This window comes from Lolium perenne, chromosome 7 (assembly GCF_019359855.2).
Source record: "Lolium perenne isolate Kyuss_39 chromosome 7, Kyuss_2.0, whole genome shotgun sequence".
Taxonomy (NCBI): domain Eukaryota; kingdom Viridiplantae; phylum Streptophyta; class Magnoliopsida; order Poales; family Poaceae; genus Lolium; species Lolium perenne.
This window is the reverse complement of record NC_067250.2, coordinates 87,194,552-87,215,208: the sequence shown is the minus strand read 5'-3', so window position 1 is coordinate 87,215,208 and position 20,657 is coordinate 87,194,552. Positions and strand designations below refer to the sequence as shown.

General features: G+C 47.9%; 1 long non-coding RNA gene across 1 annotated transcript; it reads left to right on the top strand.

Moving 5' to 3' along the window:
* The first annotated feature begins 11,222 nt into the window (after positions 1–11,222).
* LOC139833226 (uncharacterized) lies at positions 11,223–13,364 on the top strand. The gene is made up of 3 exons (XR_011748592.1): positions 11,223–11,307; positions 11,801–11,874; positions 13,151–13,364. It is a non-coding gene; the product is annotated as an uncharacterized lncRNA (long non-coding RNA).
* The last annotated feature ends 7,293 nt before the right edge of the window (positions 13,365–20,657 follow it).

Sequence of the window (20,657 nt, the reverse complement as noted above, 5' to 3'; positions counted from 1 at the left end):
CCGATGTTTCATCATCAGCTTTCCTTTGCTTGGGGCGCCACTCCATTTTTTGTGGTCGACCCTCTTCATCCAGGGTTCGCTGAATTTTCGCGGCCAGATCAGGCCGCGCCTTCCTTAGCGTGTGCAGGTATAACCTTTCGGCTTCCTCCAAGCCACGCAGTCGCTGAACCCTACGCTTTTGGGAACGGCTGAGTCCATCAGGGCACCACCTCGGCCGGTGGTACCTGTCTTCTTCTTCATCATCGTCTTCCAAATCCTCGAGATCTTCCACCCGAGGGGACTCAGCGTGCTTGTTCCGAGGTGGGAGAGGCCCTAGACGTTTGAACACGGACACGTTAGCTGCATCCTTCCTCTTCTGTCTACATTCTCAGGCGCTGCCGATTGTAGGCAATCGGCTCATTCCTGAATCCCAGCAGTGTCTGAAGAAGGGGCAGTCCCAGTGCCTATCCTCGTCGTCTTGCTCTCTTAACCTTTCCTTGGCGTGGCGCTCATATCTCTCCTCGTCATGATCATGCCGACGACGTCTCCTGGCGTCCCTAGCCAGACGATCTCTTTCATCATCGTCGTTGGGTCGTCGGCGTTGGTCATATTGACTCACATACTTGTTGAGGAGGTGATCAGAGAGAGGTCGCTGATATCTCACGTTCCTCACTTCTCCCTCTGTGATGTAGCGCTTGCCATCGTGACGGAGCCGATCGCGTGGAATGGCTTCCTCTGTGTCCTTGCTACGAGAGCAGCTGCCCTCGTCTCCGTCCTTACCAGAGTGGTGTCCAGGTCCTACCATGTTGATGTTGAACGAGAATCTTGGCTGGCACCCTCCAGGGTAAGTGTACTCCACCATGTTAACGGCGGGGAAGGGGTGAGTGTCGACTTTCATGGCGTACTGGTTGAAAATTAGACGTCCTTGTTCTATCGCCATTTGGATCTGCTGACGCCACACCCTGCAGTCATTGGTGGTATGGGAGAACGAGTTATGCCATTTGCAGTATGGCTTTCCGTTCAGCTCCTGTACCGTGGGGATTTTGAGGCCTTCGGGTATCTTCAGCTGCTTCTCCTTGAGTAAGAGGTCGAAGATTTGCTCAGTTTTAGTTACGTCAAAATCAAACCCTCTGGGCGGACCCGGTGGCTTAACCCATTTGCAGGACACGGGGGTTGCCCCCCGAGTCCATTCAGCCACTGCTACCTCTTGATCTCCCGCAGAGCCTTCGTCTTCATCTGCCTCAACCAGGACTACCGCACGCTTGAATTTGTCCTGGTACAAGTCTGGGTGGCGCTGTTCATATAACGACAGTTTCTGAACCATGTGCGCCAGTGAAGGGTAGTCTGCTTGGGAGGCCATATCCTTGATTGGTGATGCAAGGCCCACCACTGCCAACTTTACTGCTTCTTTTTCAGTCACACGAGCCGAATAACATCGGTTCCTAACAAGTCTGAAGCGCTGGACGTATTCTGCCACAGTTTCTCCACGCTTCTGACGTACTTGTGCTAGATCGGCAATGCCGGCCTCGGAAGCCTCTGAGTGATACTGCATGTGGAACTGCTCTTCCAACTGCTTCCACGTCCGGATTGAGTCTGGTGGCAGCGATGTGTATCACCCGAAAGCCGATCCTGTGAGGGACTGTGCGAAGAACCTCACACGCAGCTCATCTGCTACTGAGATCGTGCCCAGCTGTGCCAAATATCGGCTCACATGCTCGATGGAGCTGGAACCATCTGATCCATTAAACTTGGAGAAATCAGGGAGCCGATATTTGGGTGGTAGCGGGATCAACTCGTACTTGTTGGGGTACGGCTTGGAATAGCCGATTGTCCTCCTTTTCGGCACCATGCCGAACTGGTCTCTCAGGATGGTACTGATCTGATCCGCGGTGCTGGCTGCAGGAGTCGAACTCTGAAGATTCGCCGGAGTGGCATACTTAGCCAGCCATGCTTGCTTTTCCAGCTCTGAGCCAACTGCAGGAGCTGAGCTCTGGAGGTTTGTCGGAGTGGCATACTTAGCTAGCCACGTCTGCTTCTCAAGATCTGTTCCCGAAGTTCCTCCTGTTGTTCCAGAGGTCCCTTCTGTTGCAGTCTGGTTTGTGAGTGCCCAATTACTGCAGTCTGGCACGTATGTGCATGTGTACCCGTGAGGGATCTCCTTCGGCGACTCATGCAAGAACTGGTAGTCACTAGGGTCACCACCGATCTTGTAGACGACGTATGCCGGTGAACTCGGCCCTTCTGGTGCTGCCAACGCGAATGGCAGCGGTGGACGGGACTGGAGTGGCATCTCTCCTTTGTAAGTCCCGAGAGCTGGTCCTGACGGAGAGTACTGATGCCTCATGATTTCCTGGATCACCCGCAGAGCGACACGCTCCAAAGTGTTCACCAGGCTCTCAGAATGGCGGTGTAGCGAATGAGCTACCATGAAGTTAACATCCTGACGCAGGGACCTGGTGCGTTCTTCTGACGGGGCGGACAGGTCCACCCCATCGAGCGCGCCTTCAGGTGAGAACCCTTTCCACCGGATGCCGTGTCAGCGGGTTCTGTGAAAAGAGCCGATGAGGTCGGCTTCGAGGATCGCTTTGACCTCGTCATACTTCTTCTTGAGCTCCTCGGTCAGATCCTCGTACGTGACTGGGGTACCGTCCGCCATCTCCGATGTAGATGGCGATGCGGTTGATGTCGAAGACGGTCCCACCGGGCGTGCCAGAATGTGTTGCGGTCAGAAACCCACCGGCGACGGGCAACACAGTAGAGCCGGGAGGCTCCCAGGACTGCGGCTGGCCCTGGTCCCTCCGAGCGACGGCCCGCAAAGACTCGGCACGCACGTCCGATGCTGGTGCAAGGGCGTGCCACCTGACCTATACCTGGTCAGGAAGGTGATGGAGATGCCTCGCTTAGTTTCCTGCATGGCATACACGTAAACATTAAATACGAGCCTCGATCGGCTCTCAGGTTGTCCTGTGAATCGGCTCAAAGAGCCGATCCACCCATGATTCGCACGAGGTGTATGAATATATGGTGGTCCTGCTTGATCAATATAAAGCTAAAGCGATCTACTACGATTTAGGGTTTCCACCACATAATCGGAACATCCTACTCGTGATTGAGCCTGGCGGCCACGCACGGTGATCGTAAACCGTCCCTAGACAAGGCCTAAAAACCAACACAAGGTTGATCCCCGGAACATCCCGTCTAGGGCTAGCAAACTACACCCTACGCGCCACTGGATCCTTCAATCCGTTTGTAAGGCCTAACTATGCAGATATTAAACTAACCCTTGAAGAACAAGGAGCAATCATGACGGATCGGATCTACTAAATAATGATCAAGCAGTGCCGCCCTACACCTAAGATAGGCGTAAGGGCGGCTAGACGTCTCAGGGTTGCACGACGATAGCATATGATACGATGAACAATGCTAACCCTAACACGTCTAAGATAACTACGTTGCTCGCCATCAAAAAGGCTTCAGTACGAGCAACGCATGAACAGCGAATAAACGTGTACTGCCTAGATCGCAAGATGTGATCTAGGCAGCATGATGCTTACCCGGAAGAAACCCTCGAGACAAGGGAGTTGGCGATGCGCCTAGATTGGTTTGTGGTGAACGTGATTGTTGTTTATTTCATAAACCCTGGATACATATTTATAGTCCGTAGACTTTCTAACGTGGGAATAATCCCAACCGTGCACGAGCCAAACTCTAACTAACCGACACATATCCTACTATATTACAGATACACGGGCAAACTAGCCCAAACTTTGCATATAAGGCCGATTCACGTATATTCTTCCATGTATATTCTTCAAGCCCATCTTGATCGCGGCCCACCTCTGACTCGGTCAAATCCTGGTGATAACAGCAGCTCACAAGACCCGACAATTAAGCACAATGGGGAGAAGACAACCATCTAGCTACTGCTATGGACCCATAGTCCAGGGGTAGACTACTCACTCATCACTCCGGAGGCGACCATGGCGGCGTAGAGTCCTCCGGGAGATGATTCCCCTCTCCGGCAGGGTGCCGGAGGCGATCTCTTGAATCCCCCGAGATGAGATTGGCGGCGGCGGCGTCTCTGGAAGGTTTTCCGTATCGTGGCTCTCGGTACTGGGGGTTTCGGGACGGAGGCTTTAAGTAGGCGGAAGGGCAGGTCAGGGGGCCACACGAGGGCCCCACACCACAGGTCGGCGCGGCCAAGGGCTGGGCCGCGCCGCCCTAGGGTTTGGCCGCCTCGTGGCCCCACTTCGTCTCCTCTTCGGTCTTCTGGAAGCTTCGTGGCAAAATAGGACCCTGGGCGTTGATTTCGTCCAATTCCGAGAATATTTCTTTACTAGGATTTCTGAAACCAAAAACAGCAGAAAAAGAATCGGCACTTCGGCATCTTGTTAATAGGTTAGTTCCAGAAAATGCACGAATATGACATAAAGTGTGCATAAAACATGTAGATATCATCAATAATGTGGCATGGAACATAAGAAATTATCGATACGTTGGAGACGTATCAGCATCCCCAAGCTTAGTTCTGCTCGTCCCGAGCAGGTAAAACGATAACAAAGATAATTTCTGAAGTGACATGCCATCATAACCTTGATCATACTATTTGTAAAGCATATGTAGTGAATGCAGCGATCAAAACAATGTATATGACATGAGTAAACAAGTGAATCATATAGCAAAGACTTTTCATGAATAGTACTTCAAGACAAGCATCAATAAGTCTTGCATAAGAGTTAACTCATAAAGCAATAAATCAAAGTAAAGGTATTGAAGCAACACAAAGGAAGATTAAGTTTCAGCGGTTGCTTTCAACTTGTAACATGTATATCTCATGGATATTGTCAACATAGAGTAATATAATAAGTGCAATATGCAAGTATGTAGGAATCAATGCACAGTTCACACAAGTGTTTGCTTCTTGAGGTGGAGAGAAATAGGTGAACTGACTCAACAATAAAAGTAAAAGAATGGTCCTCCATAGAGGAAAAGCATCGATTGCTATATTTGTGCTAGAGCTTTGATTTTGAAAACATGAAACAATTTTGTCAACGGTAGTAATAAAGCATATGAGTTATGTAAATTATATCTTACAAGTTGCAAGCCTCATGCATAGTATACTAATAGTGCCCGCACCTTGTCCTAATTAGCTTGGACTACCGGGATCATCGCAATACACATGTTTTAACCAAGTGTCATAATGGGGTACCTCTATGCCGCCTGTACAAAGGTCTAAGGAGAAAGCTCGCATTGGATTTCTCGCTATTGATTATTCTCAACTTAGACATCCATACCGGGACAACATAGACAACAGATAATGGACTCCTCTTTAATGCATAAGCATGTGGCAACAATTATTATTCTCATATGAGATTGAGGATATATGTCCAAAACTGAAACTTCCACCATGGATCATGGCTTTAGTTAGCGGCCCAATGTTCTTCTCTAACAATATGCATGCTTAACCATAAGGTGGTAGATCTCCCTTACTTCAGACAAGACGAACATGCATAGCAACCCACATGATATTCAACAAAGAATAGTTGATGGCGTCCCCAGTGATCATGGTTATCGCACAACAAGCAACTTAATAAGAGATAAAGTGCATAAGTACATATTCAATACCACAATAGTTTTTAAGCTATTTGTCCCATGAGCTATATATTGCAAAGGTGAGTGATGGAATTTTAAAGGTAGCACTCAAGCAATTTACTTTGGAATGGCGGAGAAATACCATGTAGTAGGTAGGTATGGTGGACACAAATGGCATAGTGGTTGGCTCAAGGATTTTGGATGCATGAGAAGTATTCCCTCTCGATACAAGGTTTAGGCTAGCAAGGTTATTTGAAACAAACACAAGGATGAACCGGTGCAGCAAAACTCACATAAAAGACATATTGTAAACATTATAAGAATCTACACCGTCTTCCTTGTTGTTCAAACTCAATACTAGAAATTATCTAGACTTTAGAGAGACCAAATATGCAAACCAAATTTTAGCATGCTCTATGTATTTCTTCATTAATGGGCGCAAAGTATATGATGCAAGAGCTTAAACATGAGCACAACAATTGCCAAGTATCACATTATCCAAGACATTTTAGTAATTTACTACATGTATCATTTTCCAATTCCAACCATATAACAATTTAACGAAGAAGAAACTTCGCCATGAATATTATGAGTAGAGCCTAAGGACATACTTGTCCATATGCTACAGCGGAGCGTGTCTCTCTCCCACAAGGTGAATGCTAGGATCCATTTTATTCAAACAAAACAAAAACAAAAACAAACAAACGCTCCAAGCAAAGCACATAAGATGTGATGGAATAAAAATATAGTTTCAGGGGAGGAACCTGATAATGTTGTCGATGAAGAAGGGGATGCCTTGGGCATCCCCAAGCTTAGACGCTTGAGTCTTCTTAGAATATGCAGGGGTGAACCACCGGGGCATCCCCAAGCTTAGAGCTTTCACTCTACTTGATCATATTGCATCATACTCCTCTCTTGATCCTTGAAAACTTCCTCCACACCAAACTTAGAACAACTCATTAGAGGGTTAGTGGACAATAAAAATTAACATGTTCAGAGGTGACACAATCATTCTTAACACTTCTGGACATTGCATAAAGCTACTGGACATTAATGGATCAAAGAAATTCATCCAACATAGCAAAAGAGGCAATGCGAAATAAAAGGCAGAATCTGTCAAAACAGAACAGTTCGTATTGACGAATTTTATCGAGGCACCAGACTTGCTCAAATGAAAATGCTCAAATTGAATGAAAGTTGCGTACATATCTGAGGATCACTCACGTAAATTGGCATAATTTCCTGAGTTACCTACAGAGAATTTTGCCCAGATTCGTGACAGCAAAGAAATCTGTTTCTGCGCAGTAATCCAAATCTAGTATGAACTTTACTATCAAAGACTTTACTTGGCACAACAAAACACTAAACTAAGATAAGGAGAGGTTGCTACAGTAGTAAACAACTTCCAAGACACAAAATAAAAACAAAGTACTGTAGTAAAAACCATGGGTTGTCTCCCATAAGCGCTTTTCTTCAACGCCTTTCAGCTAGGCGCAGAAAGTGTGTATCAAGTATTATCGGAGGGTGGTGCATCAACCTTACCTTGGGCTTTACCCTTACCTTTCTTGTTGTTTTTCTTTCTCTTTGATTTAGGAAATGTATGATTTCCCCCCGGTATAGAGGTGAATTCCAGGATGCCTTCTCCCACATCTATGACTGCTCCCAATAGTTCTAGCAGGGATCTTCCGAGTGTGATTTTTCCTGTCCCTACACATTCAATAACAAGATAATCAATGGATATTGTTCTTCCAAGAATGGTTGTATGCACACCTGCGGCTATTCCCTTAGGAATTATAACAGAGTTATCAATGAGAGTTATTTCTTCTCCTCCTTCATCAACTCCCCAAAGTTTCAAAGATTTATAAATGCTCTCAGGTATAAGGCAAAATTCAGACATAATATCACAGTTGGCACGAAGAGTTTGATCACCGATAACAATTTTAACAGTAGGATCCCATAATGAAGGTTTAGAGTTCACTAAAACTTGTTCAAGACGATTACGAACATGGTGATAGTTGTCATCCAAGCGAGATGTACTTATCTCGAGATTGTTTAATCTATTATAAATGCTAATAAGGGCTGAATCAAAGTTATTAGCTGAATCATGTGATGCAACCAACTTCTTTATGGCATTAAAAGCTTTATCCCCATTGCAATGAAGGAAATCTCCTCCCACTAAAGTATCCAAAGCATATCTATAACGAATCATAAGACCAAAATAAAAATTACTAAGGAGCAAACTTAGAGCCATTTGAGGTTCAGTTTTACGATAAGAAGTAAAAATTCTAGACCAAGCATCCTTAAAACTCTCCTCATCCCCTTGTTTAAAAGTGAAGACTAATTCTTCAGGCGAAGAAGTAACAGGTTCAGAGCTAGACATGGTAACAAAAGTAACTAATTTTTTTGTATTTTTAATATAGAGTGCAAGACAGTAAATAAAGCAAACTAGTAAATCCAAGTAACTAATTTTTTGTGTGTTTTTGATATAGCAAACGAGATAGCAAATAAAGTAAAACTAGCAACTAATTTTTTTTTGTATTTTGATTTAGTGCAGCAAACAAAGTAGTAAATAAAATAAAGCAAGACAAAAACAAAGTAAAGAGATTGGGAAGTGGAGACTCCCCTTGCAGCGTGTCTTGATCTCCCCGGCAACGGCGCCAGAAATTTACTTGCTGGCGCGTAGTTGACGTGGGAGTTAGAAATCTTGTTCCTTCACGTTCCCCGGCAACGGCGCCAGAAATTTGCTTGATGCGTGTAGTTGACACGTCCGTTGGGAACCCCAAGAGGAAGGTGTGATGCGCACAGCGGCAAGTTTCCCTCAGTAAGAAACCAAGGTTTAATCGAACCAGTAGGAGTCAAGAAGCACGTTGAAGGTTGATGGCGGCGGGATGTAGTGCGGCGCAACACCAGAGATTCCGGCGCCAACGTGGAACCTGCACAACACAACCAAAGTACTTTGCCCCAACGAAACAGTGAGATTGTCAATCTCACCGGCTTGCTGTAACAAAGGATTAACCGTATTGTGTGGAAGATGATTGTTTGCAGAAAACAGTAGAACAAGTATTGCAGTAGATTGTATTTCAGTATAGAGAATTGGACCGGGGTCCACAGTTCACTAGAGGTGTCTCTCCCATAAGATAAACAGCATGTTGGGTGAACAAATTACAGTTGGGCAATTGACAAATAAAGAGGGCATGACCATGCACATACATATTATGATGAGTATAGTGAGATTTAATTGGGCATTACGACAAAGTACATAGACCGCTATCCAGCATGCATCTATGCCTAAAAAGTCCACCTTCAGGTTATCATCCGAACCCCCTCCAGTATTAAGTTGCTAACAACAGACAATTGCATTAAGTATTGCGCGTAATGTAATCAGTAACTACATCCTTGAACATAGCACCAATGTTTTATCCCTAGTGGCAACAGCACATACATAATCTTAGAGATTTCTGTCACTTCCCTAGATTCACTGAGACATGAACCCACTATCGAGCATAAATACTCCCTCTTGGAGTTACTAGCATCAACTTGGCCAGAGCATCTACTAATAACGGAGAGCATGCAAGATCATAAACAACACATAGACATAACTTTGATAATCAACATAACAAGTATTCTCTATTCATCGGATCCCAACAAACGCAACATATAGAATTACAGATAGATGATCTTGATCATGTTCGGCAGCTCACAAGACCCGACAATTAAGCACAATGGGGAGAAGACAACCATCTAGCTACTGCTATGGACCCATAGTCCAGGGGTAGACTACTCACTCATCACTCCGGAGGCGACCATGGCGGCGTAGAGTCCTCCGGGAGATGATTCCCCTCTCCGGCAGGGTGCCGGAGGCGATCTCCTGAATCCCCCGAGATGGGATTGGCGGCGGCGGCGTCTCTGTAAGGTTTTCCGTATCGTGGCTCTCGGTACTGGGGGTTTCGCGACGGAGGCTTTAAGTAGGCGGAAGGGCAGGTCAGGGGGCCACACGAGGGCCCCACACCACAGGTCGGCGCGGCCAAGGGCTGGGCCGCGCCGCCCTAGGGTTTGGCCGCCTCGTGGCCCCACTTCGTCTCCTCTTCGGTCTTCTGGAAGCTTCGTGGCAAAATAGGACCCTGGGCGTTGATTTCGTCCAATTCCGAGAATATTTCTTTATTAGGATTTCTGAAACCAAAAACAGCAACTGGCACTTCGGCATCTTGTTAATAGGTTAGTTCCAGAAAATGCACGAATATGACATAAAGTGTGCATAAAACATGTAGATATCATCAATAATGTGGCATGGAACATAAGAAATTATCGATACGTCGGAGACGTATCACCGCCCCACTTTTTTCATCCAACGGCTCCAATCAAGCGATTCCAAAATTTTACAAAATTTGTCTTTTTTGCTGCGTCTAAAATACATAGTATTTTTGATTGAAACTTTTTCGTATTAACAACATGATTCGTTGGCAACATGTAAATTTTTAGTTTTAATTTTTTTATGATTTTGAAAAATGAAAATTCAAAATCATCAAAAAATTCAAAACTAAAAAATTTCATGTTGCCGACGAATCATGTTGTTAGAACCAAAAAGTTTCAATCAAAAATACTTTATATTTTAGGCGCAGCAAAAAAGACAAATTTCGCAAAATTTTAGAATCGTTTGATGGAAACCGTTGGATGGAAAATGTAGGGCGGACGAAAGGTCCGGTTACGACGTGACTTGCTATAAGCCAGTCACTGAATCTTCGTCCTTCAGTTTTGGCCTCTTCTCTTTTCTCCTTTTCTTCCTGGACAGCGACGGAACACGAGGAAGGCGTGAACACCTTTTCCCATGGCCGTGGTCCTCCCCTCAACCACCACACCACACTGTCCCCTCTCCCTTTTAAGCCTTCCCCAGCGCCAGGCCAAGCCCTAGCGCCCTCCTTTCTCTCCCTCTAGCCCGCCGCCATCAACTTCCCCTTCTCCCTATTTTCCTTTTCTCTTCTCTGTGAGCTCACGAAGAAACAGCACCCCAACACATCGCCATGGCGCCGCCTCTGCAGACCATCCCCCGCCGTTCCGAGGGCACCGGCGGATGCGCCTCGTCGTCCTCTCCATCCTCCCCAAAGGAATCAAGCCGGGAGAGCTCCAATCGCTGGCAAATTCGCCGTTACCGTCTCCAACTCCGGCGAGTTCATCGTTGATTCCGGCGGCCGTGAAGCGTCCCCGGCCTCCTCGTCCGCGCCATGAGCATCAGGGTGAGCAGGCACATCTCCCTGACCCCTTCCCGCTCCTCCTCCCTCTCTGGTTTGTTCACCCCGACGGTGATCTCCGTTTTTTCTCTGCAGGGATCCATCTCCGGCGAGCTATGGTGGTTCCCCGACACCAAGGCTGCCACTTCTGGACTCCCCATGTTCTTCCGCACCGAACGCGACATCCTACTCGTCCCGGTTCTCCCCTTCCTTGACAGATCGGAGCTCGACTGCGTTGTTTCCGGCCTCCATGGTCGCAGCTTCAAGTCCGGCATGTGGTACATCAAGTCGTACTGCGACCGCTACTGTTCAACGATCAGCATCTAGCCCAGTGGTTGGTTCCTTGACCACGACCATGAGATCCCGTGTTCAATTCCTGTGGGAGGCGATTTAATCTCTCCAATCCTTTTTCTGGTCCAGATCCGCAGATGGGCCTCGCCCTGTTTCCTCTCGATGCAGCCCAGCGTGCCAGGCCACCGTGGCGGATCAGATCCAGCCCACGGCGCGGCAGGTAGCAGCCCAATACTCCTAGAATCCTCTCCTCCCTTTTATTTTAGTTCCATTCTTTTGCAAAATGGTTTAAATCATATCTCTAAATCTGTAACTCGAAATAAAATGTTTTATATATGAATTTTGATCAGAAAAACATGAGGAACATGAATATTCCATCCATGCTTTCTGTTGCATCATGAATCATATAATTTCGTGCTAGTTTGCATTACCACCTAATATGTAACATATGGAATATGTGGGATATTATATAAATGTTGTCCCGGTTCCATTTAACTTTGATGTAGCTCACGCCTGCCATGTTTGCTATGCTAATTCACCCTTAAATTTGTCGGTAGAAAATGCAACTCCAACCTAATTTGTTTGTCCGGGGTTCCGACTCCGATTAATATGGATAAGTTGCGCCGCATCATCTTTGCCATGTCATGCATACCATCTTGATCATGCTGGTTCTTCTTCCGTAGTAGTAAGACCTGCACATGTTGTTTGTCCAGCATTTGCTTCTTCCCGGATAGGATCACGAAGTGGTGTTGTGAGATACGACAAGTTCTTCTGCAGCTTTTCACAGGCGAGCCCTCTCTCTTCACCTATTATATACTCTCCCTCGCATTGCTATCCTTATGTTGCGCTTCTTTATCGATTCACGTGTCCTATTCCACTGGTTACCATAATAATCCTATATGTATCATTCCTTACCCATAGCCGTTGCTTGATGTTTGAGCCTTGTGAGTCGTAGGCGTGTTTAGGCTCTGTTGTTTATCTCGATCTGTTATCGGGATATGCTGGGTTGTTGGGAGGGTATCACATGCTATATCCATTGTTGGAGATACACTTGCTTTATTTAACTGTTAACAACTAAAATTGTAAGCAGAGGCATCTGCGAGCCCCTTTGCGAAAGCATCGGAACTTTGACTTGCTAATGTCCCCTAGGACCCGAGTTCTTGTTATCTGTTCCGAGATTGAGCGCTCTACCCGTACGTGGGGGAGTGGGACCCCCATCACCCACTACCTTTCCTCGAGTCTGTTTATTGGGAGCCACAACCTTGGTTTTATTTGCCCATATGCACGATGCACGATTTACTTCCTGTTGCCTTCGGGTGTTTATATTATGTACTGTACTCATATCGTGGCAGGTTTAGCGAAAGCAGGTTGTTCATGCCAGCATAGCCCTCCTCGCAAACCTCTGAGTCCGCTTCGGAGTACGGCCGGACTTCGTCACGGGTAGCTTAGTTGGGTGGCTCCCATTAAACTTTCTCTTGCATTGGGAACGGTCTTGATGTGAGACTCCACCTGTAGTAAGTGGGTTCGAGCATGCGTATGGTTACATTTGGGCAACCCCTGCAGGGTGTACATCTTATCGATAAGCCGTGTCCGCGGTTATGGACGACTTGGAATAGTATGGCTTGATCATAGAACAACTTACACCTTATACTTGTTGTTAATAATCTGATAATAACTTGTGTAGTAATATAGCATTACCACACCGATACATAATAAAACTTGTCCACCGTTGAGTGCCTTTTACATTGCCTCTTCGCTTTGTTGAAAGGGATATGTGTAATCGGCTGGGTTATGTTTGTGTAGTATTTTATCTGTTACCTTATGCGCTCTCTTATCTTCTCTGAGTAGACGGATGTTGTAGCGTGTCTCTATTGGTTATAGTTTTGCTGCCGCTAAACCTACCATATAGCCCCATGCGATATATATATTCGCCCGGCGAGCATAGCCATTTCTAGTCTCGCTAAGTACGTGCCGGAGTTCGTTCCTTGGTACTTACTCTCGCCTTTTCCCTTTCTCTTTTGCTTCCTCCCTTTTGTCGGCAACTGATGGCCCGACTTTGACAGGTACGAGATGACGACGTTAGCAAGGTTACCCTTTCGGCTTGGCCTAGGCAGGGTTATGGACGCTGCTGGTTATCTTCAGGACTCTTAGTCCAATTTGTATCTTGTCCGTACTCGGACGTATTCGATCTTCTGTATGAACTGGATCTTTGTATTGTATATTTGTATCTTGACTCGTCGGAGTTGTTGTTGTAATATATGTTTCTTGTGGGATCTATTGTAATCCTGTTGTAATGATACCGCTCGTGTTAATTCCTCTGGCATCACGTGTGTGATTCGTCGCGCACGTCGTGTCGGAGGGCTTCTCTGAATCGATATCATGCGGATTTCGGCGGGTTCGCTGGAATCCTCATGGTACCGGTTCCGGGGCGTCACAAGTTGGTATCAGAGCCTCAGGTTGACGGTACCCCATTAGTCCAGCCTGTAGGATAACCTTGCCAACGGACGTTGTTGTGTCTAGTGTCAAAACCTATTTTCTAAAATTCGTTGGATAGTTCTGATTAGCTCTGATTTTCTCCTTACCTCTATTCTTTCTCATCTTATCTTTGCGAGTTTTGAGTCTTCTCTCTTATCTATGTTTTCCGAGTCTTAGGTTTTGACGCGGGTTGGACGATCTTTGCCCCATCCTAATAGGTTCGATCTTCGGAGGATCCGACAGAAGCGCATCATCAACAGCGGAAGAACGACTTCTTGTTAGTGGTGTCGCCCGATCTACATGGAGCAAGAACTCTTGTTAATGGTGTCGAGGAGATCGACACGCCGCCAGAAGATCCGATAGTTCACCTCTCTCCCCGTACCTTGGCGTGGGATCTCGGGGCGCGATCCCTTGTTAGTGGTGTCGATTGTAACGGCCCAGGATAGCACCCCTAATTAGAATTGTTTGTTGTTTTTATTTTGTGCATCATCATGCATCATGCATCATACCATCCATGGTTTCACAAAATAAAATAAAAACTATTTTATAAACCCTAACATATTTTGTTTCGCTCTTGTATGGTTTATTTAATAAACCTCCCCTTGTCTTTTTCATTCAACAAACCCAAACCCATCTAACCAGGCCTCTCTCTTCCCGGCCCACTTCCTTCTCTCCACCTCCAGCCCGTACCCCTTCAGTTTTGGCCTCTTCTCTTTTCTCCTTTTCTTCCTGGACAGCGACGGAACACGAGGAAGGCGTGAACACCTTTTCCCATGGCCGTGGTCCTCCCCTCAACCACCACACCACACTGTCCCCTCTCCCTTTTAAGCCTTCCCCAGCGCCAGGCCAAGCCCTAGCGCCCTCCTTTCTCTCCCTCTAGCCCGCCGCCATCAACTTCCCCTTCTCCCTATTTTCCTTTTCTCTTCTCTGTGAGCTCACGAAGAAACAGCACCCCAACACATCGCCATGGCGCCGCCTCTGCAGACCATCCCCCGCCGTTCCGAGGGCACCGGCGGATGCGCCTCGTCGTCCTCTCCATCCTCCCCAAAGGAATCAAGCCGGGAGAGCTCCAATCGCTGGCAAATTCGCCGTTACCGTCTCCAACTCCGGTGAGTTCATCGTTGATTCCGGCGGTCGTGAAGCGTCCCCGGCCTCCTCGTCCGCGCCATGAGCATCAGGGTGAGCAGGCACATCTCCCTGACCCCTTCCCGCTCCTCCTCCCTCTCTGGTTTGTTCACCCCGACGGTGACCTCCGTTTTTTCTCTGCAGGGATCCATCTCCGGCGAGCTATGGTGGTTCCCCGACACCAAGGCTGCCACTTCTGGACTCCCCATGTTCTTCCGCACCGAACGCGACATCCTCCTCGTCCCGGTTCTCCCCTTCCTTGACAGATCGGAGCTCGACTGCGTTGTTTCCGGCCTCCATGGTCGCAGCTTCAAGTCCGGCATGTGGTACATCAAGTCGTACTGCGACCGCTACTGTTCAACGATCAGCATCTAGCCCAGTGGTTGGTTCCTTGACCACGACCATGAGATCCCGTGTTCAATTCCTGTGGGAGGCGATTTAATCTCTCCAATCCTTTTTCTGGTCCAGATCCGCAGATGGGCCTCGCCCTGTTTCCTCTCGATGCAGCCCAGCGTGCCAGGCCACCGTGGCGGATCAGATCCAGCCCACGGCGCGGCAGGTAGCAGCCCAATACTCCTAGAATCCTCTCCCTTTTATTTTAGTTCCATTCTTTTGCAAAATGGTTTAAATCATATCTCTAAATCTGTAACTCAAAATAAAATGTTTTATATATGAATTTTGATCAGAAAAACATGAGGAACATGAATATTCCATCCATGCTTTCTGTTGCATCATGAATCATATAATTTCGTGCTAGTTTGCATTACCACCTAATATGTAACATATGGAATATGTGGGATATTATATAAATGTTGTCCCGGTTCCATTTAACTTTGATGTAGCTCACGCCTGCCATGTTTGCTATGCTAATTCACCCTTAAATTTGTCGGTAGAAAATGCAACTCCAACCTAATTTGTTTGTCCAGGGTTCCGACTCCGATTAATATGGATAAGTTGCGCCGCATCATCTTTGCCATGTCATGCATACCATCTTGATCATGCTGGTTCTTCTTCCGTAGTAGTAAGACCTGCACATGTTGTTTGTCCAGCATTTGCTTCTTCCCGGATAGGATCACGAAGTGGTTGATGTCTACGGGTGCTTCTATTCTTGTAGAACAGCAGCAAGTTTCCCTTAAGTGGATCACCCAAGGTTTATCGAACTCAGGGAGGAAGAGGTCAAAGATATCCCTCTCATGCAACCCTGCAACCACAAAGCAAGAAGTCTCTTGTGTCCCCAACACACCTAATAGGTGCACTAGTTCGGCGAAGAGATAGTGAAATTGTTGACTGCCAAAACCCACCGGCGGGCAGCGGCCTGTCAACACAGTGTAGAGCCGGGAAGAGCCTAGAGCTGCGGCTGGCTGAGACCCCTCCGAGCGACGGCCCGCAATGCTCTTCTGGTCACACGCGGCGATGCGAAGTGCAAGGGCGTGCCACCTGACCTATACCTGGTCAGGAAGGTGATGGGGATGCCTCGCTTAGTTCCTGCATGGCATACACGTAAACATTAAATACGAGCCTCGATCGGCTCTCAGGTTATCCTGTGAATCGGCTCAAAGAGCCGATCCACCCATGATTCGTACGGGGTGCACGAATACTTGGTGATCCTGCTTGATCAAGATATAGCTAATGAGATCTACGACGATTTAGGGTTTTCACCGCATAATCGGATCATCCTACTCCAGGTTGGGCCTCGCGGCCACGCACGGTGCTCATAAGCCGATCCTAAACAAGGCCTAAAAACCAACATGGCGTTGATCCTCGGAACATCCTGTTTAGGACTTGCGAACGCCACCCTACGTGCCGCTGGATCCTCCCCCCCCCTTTGTAAGGCCTAACTATTGCAGATATTAAACTAATCCTTGCAGAACAAGGAGCAATCGTAACGGATCAGATCTACTAGATGATGAACAAGCAGGGTGCCGCCCCCACGCCTGAGATAGGTGTGAGGGCGGCTAGACATGCAAGGGCTGCACTACGTAAGCATGTTATACGAAGAGCTATGCTAACCCTAACACATCTATGATAACTACGTTGCTCGCCATCAAAGACGCTTCAGTACGAGCAACGCATGAACAACGTGGAGCTTGTGCTGCCTAGATCGCAAGATGCGATCTAGGCAGCATGTCGCTTACCTGATTGAAACCCTCGAGATGAAGGAGTTGGCGATGCGCCGAGATTGGTTTGTTTTGGGTTGAACGTGAGTTGTTGTTTATTCCATAAACCCTAGATACATATTTATAGTCCAGGGGACTTTCTAACGTGGGAATATCCCACCGTGCACGATACAAACTCTAATCTTGATCTAGAACATAATCTACTATAATTAAAGATACACGGGCAAACTAGCCCAAATTCTCCGTGCAAGGCCGCTTCAGAGATCTTCCACGTGTAGTCTTCCAAGCCCATCTCTCTTACGGCCCACCTCTGGATTTGTCCAAAATCTGGTGATAACACATGCCCCCCTGGTTTTGGAAATAATTTTTCCAAAATCATTATGCTTTCCTTCGTCGGGTCATGTCGTGGCAGAGCAGAGTTGTTGCAGTATCCGTTATCATTATGCCCTGTCTTCCCAGCTTCTCTGCAAAATTCGATAGCTCCGGCGTCATCTCCTCGGAAACTGTAATGACATTAAATTTCCACCAGGCTTCTCATTATTTAACTGTGCCGATCAACTAGCTTTCTTCATCCCCTTCCTCTGTTCCAGCCATCGGCACCCAAAAAAAAAAACCCTCTTCTCCCCCAGCCATGTCTTCCTCTTCCTACTCCTTCTCAAACCTTTTCCCCCCATTCTCGCCGAAGAAGAACGAGGACAAGCCTCATTCCGAGGTGAACCCCCTCCCCTCCGATAATGAGAAGAAAGAAGGAGAAGTAGCAAAGGCCAAGACCTTCCCCTCCGCCAAGCTCCCGCTGAAGAAGCGCTCCCGTATGTGGGCGGACAGCGAGGATGAAGATGACGACGAAGAAGAAGAAGAGGAGGAGGAAGATGAATCTTCCTCTTCCGCCGGGTACCCGCCAACCAAGCGCTTCCGCTCCTGGGCGGACAGCGAGGACGATGATGATGACGAGGAGGAAGAAGCTCCGGCCACGGGCTGGGGTAGCAGCGACGAGGAGCTCCCTGGGAGCAGCGCCGACGACAACGACGGCGGTGACGACGAGGACAGCGACGACTAGTAGAATAGGGCTAGTAGTAGTAGTGCGCTAGGTACTAGATCCCTCTTTTGAGAGCTAATCGGCTCTTTCTTGTAAAGCCGCTCCTCTGAATTAATGAAATTGTTCTTTTGATTCATCCTTCAATTGCCCCAATTTCATTCCTTCCGCCTGTCTTGTCAAGACCGATAGCAATGTATCGGATTTTTCTTTTGGACGCCCATGAAGCCGGACCCTCATGTCGATAAGCTCGTAGGCCAAGAACTTCTCAATTTCAGGCTGCGATTTGGTATCTGACCACAATTTTTCGCAATCCCTTAGCCGATGACTATTCATCGGCTATTTTGAGAATCTAGTCCCTTTCTTCCTCTTGCAGCGACCAGACGGTCCAAACTTGTAAAACCGACGGCCTCCTACCCCGATTCGTAGGAGATCACAATGCGGGGCCAGTCGATGCGACTCCAATCGGCTTTCCAAAACAGAGCAGTCACCAGCCAGCTGCCCCCCGAGTCTCAGTCGAGGCGAGAACGGTAATGGATCAGCCGAATGTGCCGCCTACGCAGAGTTAGCCGATTTCAACAAAATCGGCTCCCCAAAGCAGAGAACCTTCAGGGTGAGCTGCCCCCCGGGCTTCTTCAGTCTACTTCGCGCCTTGTAGGTCAGATCGGCTCCTTCCCTGTGGTGGATCTGATGCAACCCATCCTTAACCTGATCTGTACATTACTCGCAAAAGGAAACCAGAGGTTCTTGAAGAGAAAACCGAAGTCATCAAGCCACTCAACTGAGGAGCTCTTCCATTAGAATCTCTCTTCGTGACTCACTTCCTGCTCCATTGACCCTTTCTGCTCATAACAGCTGTTCCTCTTGAGTCGATGGCCACGTATCTGCATCGGCTAAACCTTTTGTTTTTTTTTTATTTGGCCGATTTTTAGAATGAATCGGCCCCCAATATTCCACTGCACGCATGTCTGCACATGTTTATCTGCATATGTCCATCTGACTATATGCCCCCCGAGCCGAATCTGCTAAATGACTGCAGATATCGGCTTTCATGGTTAGTCAGGGCACTGCACTTGCACATCGGCTTCGCAAAGATTCATGCCGACTTTCATCTGCCGACGTGGCCGCTGCCCAGTAGATCGTTGCTGACCATAAACAGAATATGTGCAGAAGATAACTTTGGCCGATTGCTGGAATCGGCCTCCACATTGCTTGTTCGATGAAGGTTTTGTAATGTCCCTCCATAAATTTTTTGGGGCCGATCACAAAGATCAGCCTCCCCAAGTTGCACATCGCTTCGCTTCAACTACATGGTCAGGCCAGTGGATAAAACCAGCTTAACCCTTCCCTTTGTCACATCGATGCGCTCGCAGTCATCCAAGTTGATGCCTGAGAGGGGTTCTTGGCCTGCTGCTTCCCATGCGTTCATGCCAGCCGTTGAAATTTCGGCTGAGTCATCGGCCTGGACGACCTCTACCTCATCTCCATCCCACTGTATTATGCATTGGTGCATCGTGGAGGGAATACAGCAGTTGGCGTGGATCCAATCTCTTCCCAGCAAGACAAAGATAATCGGCCGTGCTATCAACGATGAAGAACGTTGTAGGGATAGTTTTCCTTCCTACGGTCGGATCCACGTTCAGAACTCCTTGTGCCTCGGACGCTTGGCCGTTGAAATCGCTCAATGTCACGTTGGTCTTGATTAAATCCGAGCTAGAGCGTCCCAGCCGACGTAGCATAGAGTACGGCATGATGTTAACTGCCGCTCCGGTGTCCACCAACATCTTATTTACAGGCCTCCCATCGATATATCCTCGCAAGTACAGGGCCTTCAGATGCCTGTAGCTCCTATCTCGTGGCTTCTCAAAGATAACCGGCCGTGGGCCGCAGTCAAGTTGTGCCACGGATGTCTCATCTAACCCTGGAGCACTGAACTCTGAAGGGAGGATGAACACCATGTTCGTGCCAGCCGATGTTTCACCATCGGCTCTCCTTTGTCTGGGGCGCCACTCCATTTTCCGTGGACGACCCTCTTCATCCAGGGCTCGCTGAACCTTTGCAGCCGATCGGGCCGTGCCTTCCTTATCGTATGCAGGTATAACCTTTCGGCTTCCTCCGTGCCGCGCAACCGCTGAACCCTGCGTTTTTGTGAACGGCTGAGTCCGTCAGTGGCACCACCTTGGACGGTGGTACTGTCTTCTTCTTCTTCTAGTCCCTCGTCTTCGGAATCCTCAAGATCTGCCCAACGAGGTGACTTAGCACGTTTGCTCGTGGCGGGAGAGGCCCTAAGCGCTTGAACACGGACACGTTGGCTGCCTCCTTCTTCTTCTGGTTGCATTCTGGGCAATTGCCGATTGTGGGCAATCGGCTCATTCCCGAATCCCAGCGATGTCCGAAGAAAGGGCAGTCCCGTGTCCGGCGTTGTCATCTTGCTCCCTTGATGTGTCCGTGGCACGGCGCTCGTGCTCCTCCTCATCGCGATCCCGCCGACGATGTCTTCTCGGCTTCTCTAGCCGACGATCTCCTTCATCATCATAGTTGGACCGTCGGCGTTGGTCATACCGACTCACATATTTGTTGAGGAGGTGATCGAGAGAGAGGTCGTTGATATCTTATATTCTTCACTTCTCCCTCGTGACGTAGCGCTTGCCATCATGATGGAGCCGATCGCGTGGAGCGGCCTCCTCGTATCCTTGCTATGAGAGCAGCTGCCCTCATCTCCATCTTTGCCGTAGTGGTTCCCAGGTCCTACCATGTTGATACCGAACGTGGGACCTGGCTGGCAGCCCTCGTGGTAGGTGACTTCCACCATGTTAACGG